Genomic DNA, 9,389 nt, shown 5'->3' on the forward strand with positions numbered 1-9,389 from the left:
TGTAGAAAGAAACACCCACACAGAGTCCAACACCATGACTGACACAGTGATGATACAGCCGACAGGATGTTCTTGGCTCTGATTATATAGAATTACAGAAGCCGTGTTCGACCAGCAGCTGTAAAGTGTCTGTGACGACATGAGGGCAGATCATTTCTCTCTGTTACAGTCACACACACACACACACACACGCACACCTACAGGAGAATTAAAACACAGCTGGACACAGATCAAACTTCACCACTGAAAACTTTTTCATGATTACTGTATTCATGACATTATAATGTGTTTTTTTTTCTTCATTTCATAACGTCGTCGTTATGTTTTCCTCTCTCCTGTAAAGAAGCCTGTCCCTTTAATTCATTGTTTTACTCTAATTGAAAGATGAATGAATCAGTTCAGATATAGACAAGCAATCTGTGATTAATAATCAATAAAATATATGTATCTGAGTGAACTGAAAAAACTTTAAACTATGTTGGCTTAGCAAAAGATTTTGGACATATTTCACTGTTTTTGTACATTTTTGGATCAGATGATTAGTGACTGACTGATTGATTCAGAAAAATCAGCAGATTAAATAATAATGAAGATAATCATTAGGTGGATTTTTAGAACTGATTATATTTAGATCAAAATATAATCACTCAAACTGCTGCGGTGGATTTAAAGGGTATTTGCCGTTTTTAAAAAATCTGAACTACTTACTCACCCAGATAATTTTGGTGTCATTACAAGTCGTTCTGATGAAATTAGCTCCAGCCGAGAGCCGCGTATATCCGTATAATGTGAGTCTACAGGGCAGCAGAATGCAGCGTCTATCGTCTAAGACATTATCATTATCATTATCAATCCATTTCACCAATATTTAGTTCTGATAGTTAGCTAGTGCTATTCCCCTCTGAGTCCGGGGTTAGCTGTGATCAACATCCGGGGTCTGTAGGTTGACCTACTGACCTCTGACCTGGATGATGTCATCTCTGAGCGCCGCGCGGCTCATTCTGATAATAATCATTCCGCTTCGGCATTCGGGTCCATTTTTATCTGAACCAGCCGGAGCTTTAGTGAGTCCAGGTTGAGGAGAGGAAGCCTGTGGAAGCTGAACTTCATCCAGCTGCTCATTTTGTCCTGACAAGTCGGAAACACGCAGAAACGAACCGTAGCATTAGCGGTAGCAACAAGCCGCACTGCACGGTGATCAGAGAGATGACATCATCAAAATAATGACACCAAAGTTATCTGGGTGAGTAAATGGTCATATTTTATGCTAGAAATAAGGTCCAGATTGTAGAAAACACTTCAAACCTTAACATCCAAACATCAGGATCTTCTCAGGACGACTAACTCATTATTTCAGTTTTTCTACACATGAATCAGTGTAGAAAACCTGTAAAACACACACACACACGCACACACACACACACGCATCAGCATCACATGGTCACACACCAACCACCTCTCTAACCTCGTCTTTCATTTCAGTTTTTAATAAGAAAAAAAAGAGAAGAAAAAACTGTATGAAAAGTTGCGAACACGGAAAATAAGCACAACGACAAACAAACTAATCATCCACCGAGCAGCCGTCGCTCTGTTTCCATGGTGACGTCTCCTGTCAGTCTCAACCCGGTCCAGTCAACACAAACACACCGACACACTTCAGACTCTATCAGGTGAATTATAACACACAGACTAAACTGACACTTTGTTTTCTGCAGCGTGAAAACGTCTGTGTAACAAGTTCAGATAAGGAGAATAAACTAACAAACACACTGGACGTGAATCTGTACAGAACAAATCACAAACAGGTGTTTCTCCCTCTGGACTTTGTCTTTTCCCGTCAGTCCTTTAGTTTATTCAGCTCTGAGAGAGTTCAAGTATCAAGGTGCACTGGTGTGAATGAAAACAAACAACTAGAAACAATCCACAGATGTGAGATAAAAGAGATAAAACTGGAGATTTCAGCCTCTAACAAACAAGTGTTTTTCACTTATAATGAGTGAGTTTCCTGCAGGTTCCAGTTTCTCTTCACGTCGTGACTCAAGTTGCTCCACGTCGCTGTGTTTTATTGGAGAAGTGATTAGTTTGGAGTCGTTTGAAAAACACTGAACCTTTTTGTTGAAGAGCACGCTCCGGCCTGAGCTCTGTGTGTGTGTGTGTGTGTGTGTGTGTGTGTGTGTGTGTGTGTGTGTGTGTGTGTGTGTGTGTGTGTGTGTGTGTGTGTGTGTGTGTGTGTGTGTGTGTGTGTGTGTGTGTGTGTGTGTGTGTGTGCGCTGCGAAGTACAACGAGCTCCATCCAAGTGTAACTCCATGTGATCTAACATTAATTTTTGTCTCTGAGACAAATGGGAGATTATCTGCGTGAATGAGTTCTGGTGCAAAAACCAATTATGTGTAATTACAGGAAAAAAAGAAATAAAATAAAACGTGGTGATGAGACGACAGAGAGAGAGAGAGAAGCAGCCGGCAGAGATAACACACACGGAGTCAGGAGAGTTTTACTGTTGTTGGACATGTTTCAGTTTAAATCAGAGCTACATTTATAGGACAACACTGTTTCTGTGTGTTTCAGTTTCACCTAAGGAGACAGGAGAAGTAAATCAGTGTTTTTAGAGAGAAGAAACTCAAACTCCATGAACATGTTGTAATATGGGAAGATGTTTCAGTTATTGTTGTGCATATCTGTAATGTTAATGTGTTTCTCTGATGGCTTTGTCTACAGAAAACTACAGCATGTTCATGTTAGCGGGAACTTGAATGCATTTAAAAAAAAAAAAAGTTTTTATGATTTAATGTACAGTATATAAATAGCAGCAGATGAAGAAGCTCAAAGCAGCTCAGTGATTGGCCGCTTGTGATGCATTCAGAAGTAGCCTACAACCATAAATTCTTTTCCAACATCTAATTCCACTGTTTCTTTGTTAAATGTCTGAAAATCTGTCCAATATCTATTAACTGGACTGATTATTAATATCTGAAAACTCCTGCCTCCATCCCACAACAATACAACATCTGACGTGGGTTTGCACACATACAGTACATTTATCCAATCACTTAGAATTTGGGGCAACTAATCATGCTGTTTGTCATTAAAAGATAAAAGCAGGAATCTGATGAAACAACACTTTAAGTTGATTTTGGAAGGAGCCTTTCTTCAGATGTTTCGTCACTGCAACATCTTTCTTTTTTTATTTCTTCCTTATTTAACGACTTAGAGCTCCGTCCTGCACAAAACAACATATTTGGCATCTTCTCGGCTGAATCGAAGCTTGTTTCTCTGTTTGCTGCAGGACTTGTATTCAATTTTCATTTCAAACATCAACAAAATAAGTCAATCAATCCAAACTTTAAAAAAAATTCCTGTCTCCTTCATCCTTCGCCTCCTGCTGTAAACTGGGTGAAGGCCAAACTTCCTCTGCAGCTCTATTGAGCCATTCAATGAGCTGTCCAATTTAATCACAACAATTTAATCAATATCAACAAAAACCTCTCTGATAATGAAAACACAAGAGAGATTTCTTTTCTGTTTCACTCTGAATTATGTTTCATTACATACGCAAGCAATGTTGTTTTGTTGTGAACTTTAGCAGCAAAAATCAAAATTTACTTTTTAGGTTTTAAGTTTAGTTGCCAAATGAATAAATAACTACTAAACGTTTTACAGATGAGACACTAAAACACTTCGATCTTTAACCACCTAGTACACACATGATGCACAGATGCTGAGTGTCGTTCACCTTCAACCACAGAAGCAGCAACAACACCAACACATTCAGCTCATCTACAAACTAAACAAGTTGTCGTCTGCTGGAGCGGAACGGAGCATAAACACGGTCAGAGCTGCTGTAATAACGGGCAGTAATTAAAGCTCATTTCACGCCGCTGCAGTTTGTGATGCCGCACACATGCCGCCATTTGTCAGAATTAGCTGGGATGCTCAGACGCTCATCACACCTGTCAGTCAGCGCATCCCCTCTCTGACCACGGATCTGCAGCAGCACCGACGCTGCGTTCGCTGTCCAGGCAAATCTGGGCTGTGATATTTATAAATGTGATGAGGTGTATAAATCATGTTTTAACTCACTGTGGCCTCGTGTAATGAAGAAATGATCATATAATCATCAATTAACCAAATGGTTAGCATTCATAATTTATCTGAAGAATGTGAAAACAAACAACTTAACAAAAAATATCTGATTATAAACATCATAATGTAATTGTGTTCCTCTACTCACCTCATCAGGCTCTGATGATGCTGCTGTGGCTTTAATGTCCACGATTTCCTGCAGAAAAAGGAATAAAAGCAGAGAAATAACGCTTAAAAGTCCAGTTTCCCAGGGGGAAAAAAGCTCCATTAATACATAATTTAAGAAAAGAAAACCAGCACAATCGATTAGCAAAACCTCAAACAATAAAAACTGAATGATGTGTGGAAATAAAATGTGATGTAAATACAAATCCAAATATTTAGGGCACGTCATCACAAACTACAAAGTAAAGCAGCAGAAATGTTGCTAGGGAAGATTTAAACTCTTATTTAAATGAGAAAACTCTACAACTCTCTGGTGTGCCAGCATTATCTGTCATTAACTGGACAATAGCTGTTTTACAAATTGTTTTCTTTGTGCACATTGTGCTCATATAGGTAGATTTGCAGAATTAGCCTTTAGAAATTGCTGTGTACAACTGGATTCATTTTCAACAGTTTCTGAATGACGTTGATACCGAAAACCGAAAAATTCTCAGGGAAGTTCGAGCTAATTTTCTGCTACGATTTCTATAAGGGTTTACAGACATTTATTAGCGATGCATATCCAAGTTTACCGAGTTAGTTTAAAGCTGCGTTCAAGACAACTCGGTAGTAACCGAGAAGTTCGAACTCCACATCGGAAATTTCTGATTTCTGACATCATAGTGTTCACGCTACAGGTTAAAGCAGAAGTGAGTGATCCGGTCGTTTTCGCTAATGCTGCGTTCCAGGCAGGCTTTTGAAATCATAAATTACAGCTTCAAGTCACAACTTACGACTTTGTAGCGTTCCAGGCAACCCACTCGTGTTTTTCCAACCTGTTTTACCGGTGAAAGTCACTATAACGGCCACTCGTAACTTCCGACCCGTGAAATCGTACCAGTACGTCTTTTTGTACAGTCTATGTACCAGATCGAACTGGTACGACTTCACAGGTCGGAAAAAAACGAGTTTCCTTGAACGCACAATAACAGTCCTCGTCCCTACGTCGCCACATTCACGGCGTCCCTTGCACAGCCCTGCATGCCGTTCTCTCTCCTCATTGGATAAAAACTGTAGGATACGATAGATGTATAACATCATGCATCTTGGTAAACTTCCTCCATATCTGTAAATGTATGTTTATCAGGTCAGTTAGCACACAGCTGTTTATTTACACTGAAGAGTCGAGGAACAGAAACTCTCAGCTCATTTAAACTACACAACAACTTTCTAAACCAACAAACATCAAACCAACACATTGGAGACAGTTACTGCACTACACAACTTATCCTGGTCACCCGTCAAACAACACAAACAAAACTTTACTGTTAAACCACAAACATCAACACAGTAAAAGGCTGAGGTCTAATCTGAACCATCAAAACAAATCAACTAACTGGGGTTGAAGATTAGATGAATAACTTTGACGTCTCAGTTAATTTGGCTGAGAATATTTAAGCAATTATGTTTTTTACTATCAGTCCTCACACTGATTTATTTGTTGTTTGCAAATGTGATTTTGTAATTTGAATTATTAAACGACAACAAAGGTTCAGAGTTGCACATCACTGCTGCAGAATAAGTTAGTGTCGCTTCCTCTCAGATAGGATTTTTTATTTTGAAATGACTCCCAAAAAACATCCAGTTATCTGCAGCCAACACTCGTTCAAAGTCACCGATATGATCCTTTTTTTCTTTGTAACTAATATTTTCTGCCCCCTTCTTTCTTCTGATAACAGAAATAACACACAGCATTCAGAAAATAATGAGTTACGACAATGGTCCCTGCTGCGTGGCTTCACTTTGATTTGTTGGTTAAAAACTCATTCTGTCCAATAAACCATAAAAAGTGGATTTTATCCCACAGTGACGGCCGTATCGACTGAAGGAACGTGCTTCTCTGATGCTCGTCTTCTCTTCTCTCTGCCTCTGCAGCGTGACCTGCTGACCTCTCGGTGGAGGCAGAAAGATGCACAAACCTTCAGGGTTTATATCTGCTGTTTTATTCCTACTCCACGGCCCCAGCAGAGTTATAGATTTTCCAGCAGGGAGCAGTGTTAGTGTGTGTCTGTGTGTATAATGTGTGTGTGTGTGTGCGATGGCAGATGCCTGCTGAGGTTTGTCCCAGTGATTTGTTTGTCCTGCTGAATGAGTTTGCTGCCTGTCATTAAAGCAGCCGAGCAGGGAGAGAAACAGTCCGTCTGTCACGGAGCCCCGGTGAGGCTGCGCTCCGTTCAGCCCAGCCCCCCCTCATCCCCCCAGCCCCCCCCATCCCCTCGGCTCCATCTCTGTCTGCCTCCGTCTATATCTGCGTCTGTTTGTCTCCGTCCGTCTCCCTCCACTCGCCCTGTCCATCACGCTGCAGACGAGATCTCTCCTCTCCATCTACATTTAAGGCGCTGAGCTGATGTCGTCTTTCAGAGCAGGTCAAATCTCTTTCAGTGCAGAGGAAAGTGCTGAAGTTGCACAAACAGTGAACGTCAACAAAGAGAGGAAAGATACTCTATCATTATTATTATTATTATTATTATTCTGCAGAGAACAAGGAATAATAACACTGAGTTATCAATGTATGAGGTACACTTAGTTCAAACTACTACAGTTAAAGCAGAAGTGAGTGATCCGGTCGTTTTCGCTAATGCTGTGTTCCAGGCAGGCTTTTGAAATCATAAATTACAGCTTCAAGTCACAACTTACGACTTTGTAGCGTTCCAGGCAACCCACTCGTGTTTTTCCGACCTGTTTTACCGGTGAAAGTCACTATAACGGCCACTCGTAACTTCCGACCGGTGAACTCGTACCAGATCGAACTGGTACCACTTCACGGTCGGAAAAATACGAGTTTCCTTGAACGCACCATAACAGTCCTCGTCGCTACGTCACCACATTCACGGCGTTCCTTGGCTGCACACACAGCCCTGCATGCCGTTCTCTCTCCTCATTGGATAAAAACTGTAGGATACGATAAATGTTTTCTCTTCGGCTCAGAGCAGAGCAGAGGGACTGAGAGACCCGTGTTTCAGTCCAAACACTCTATGTAAGTGATTGCTGTCGGAAGATATAACTATTTAAGACTTATATTAACACAAATATATCACTCACTTCTGCTTTAAACACAACAGCCCTGAAATAAATCCAACCTTCATTAAAGTTATGATGTTCAGATAAGATTTAGAGCTTTAGCTACAGTCAAATATCACTACATATTACAAAGGACACATCAAACAATAATAAAAAAAATATATGGATTAATGTCTCTTTGCATTACAGATTAAAACACCCATATGGTTCGGTTGTGTATGTTTGCTTAACAGTTGGTTTACAATGTCACCTCAGTACTGTGAATATGGAAATCTTTTGAAAAATTCACCTTTGTGTGAATAGTAGTCTGATGTGGGATTATTAAAACTCTGACTTACCATATAGGTAAATTCATGCAAAACTGCTGATGCGCGTTCCCGTCGGGGGCAGTTTTTCATCAACAGTCTCTGAATTTCCCTCTAAAACAACTCTGTCTGGTAACATTGTGTTATTATCTCATAGCGTGGTGAATGTGCAGCTCACAACTTGTCCACCAGAGCGTTTTGGAGTTGTTGGATTGTGTATTTGATGAGTTTGATGAGGGAAACCAAGAAATCCCATGAGCCTCCGTAGCGTAGCTCTGAGCAGCTCACGGCTCTGCTCCGCCGTTCTAAAAATAGCTTGCACCGACAATTAAAGGTAACAAACCTACTCCTAAAACTATGGCAATGGGTCAGTTTGCCAAAATGTTGAACTATCCCTTTAAGTACTGTATGCAGTACCATAACTGCATTTCTGACATCAATGTACACAACAACACCAGGGCTCAATCACTGCTGCTTGTGGTTTTAATTTCCCTGTTGTTATCTTGTGTTATCTCTCTTGCAGAATATCTCCTGAGCTCAATGAGATTTCCTACACACAAAAAAAACAGCACAACTTGCAAACACCCTCCCTCAGACTAGCCAGGTTGTAGCAAACACAACACAACTGTCCATTTGTTTTAATCTGAACATCCTTCGTTATTTTCTCACACTGAGTTTACCACATAATCATTGACTAACCTGGTTAACTGATCTTTAGTTAGAGCTGTAATTTGATTCTCAGGTAGATCCACTCCAGAAGCTGCAAATTAGTAGCTACAGTACAAAGATTAAATGCGTGATTAGAAAAACACACGGTAGTCTATAACTCCTTGGTGCTTTGACCACCCGAGAGAAACACTACAGTATCTCACCTGTGCAGCCTGGCGGAGCGTCTTTCTCTCTATCTTTACATCCAGCCGTGTGAAGATAGGCCTACTGTGCAGAAATTCGATTCTATTCAAATGTGCAGATGGTCGTCGTAGTAGTAGCAGCCATATCAACACATCCCCCTGAGCTCTGTGATAGATTACTCATGCCGGTTTGGGGATACGTTTGTGTGTTTTATGCATACCTGCGTATGTGTGTGTGTGTGTGTGTGACTATAAGTATACTGTATATGTGTGTGATTAGCCTTATCTGAACCTCCCAGCCCTCCAGACATTTCATTTTCTGTATATATGGATCATTTTCTGACAGCGTAGTCTATATTAAACCTGTTTATTTCCAACCATCTCTCTGAATAATCCCTGAGCCGCTGCCCCCTCCTCCTCCTCTCAGGTCTCTCCCACATATTTCCAATGAAATGGTCCTTTCTTTCATGTTAGATGAGACCTGGGAGCCCGTCTGCCTTTGTTGGGGAGCTAATCAACCTGTCTGTCTGCCTTTGCATTGTTGCTCAGTAGAGACAAAAATCAATTTTGTACCAATTGCGGGACAGTGAAAGCAGCAGCAGCGGCAGCAGATTGCCTTGTGCCCAACATCCCCGGAAAGGAAAAAAAAAAAAGAAAAAAAATCACCATCATCAAAGTGATGCTCGTCTTCTCTCAGGAGCATTGGATAGAAGAAAAAGTAGGGAGTGGTAAATTGACAATAAGTCCATGCAGTTACACACAGAACATAGGACGATGGTTTTACCCTGCATGCACCACTGTCACCGCCTCTGTCCTCACCAAGGACGCAGCACTTTTTATTTATTTATTACAAATATAGTGAAAATGGAGCTTTATCTTTTTGGACACAGTCGTCGTGGGATTGTCCTTGACGAGCCGTGTGAA

The sequence above is a fragment of the Trachurus trachurus genome (assembly GCF_905171665.1).
Source record: "Trachurus trachurus genome assembly, chromosome: 17".
NCBI lineage: Eukaryota > Metazoa > Chordata > Actinopteri > Carangiformes > Carangidae > Trachurus > Trachurus trachurus.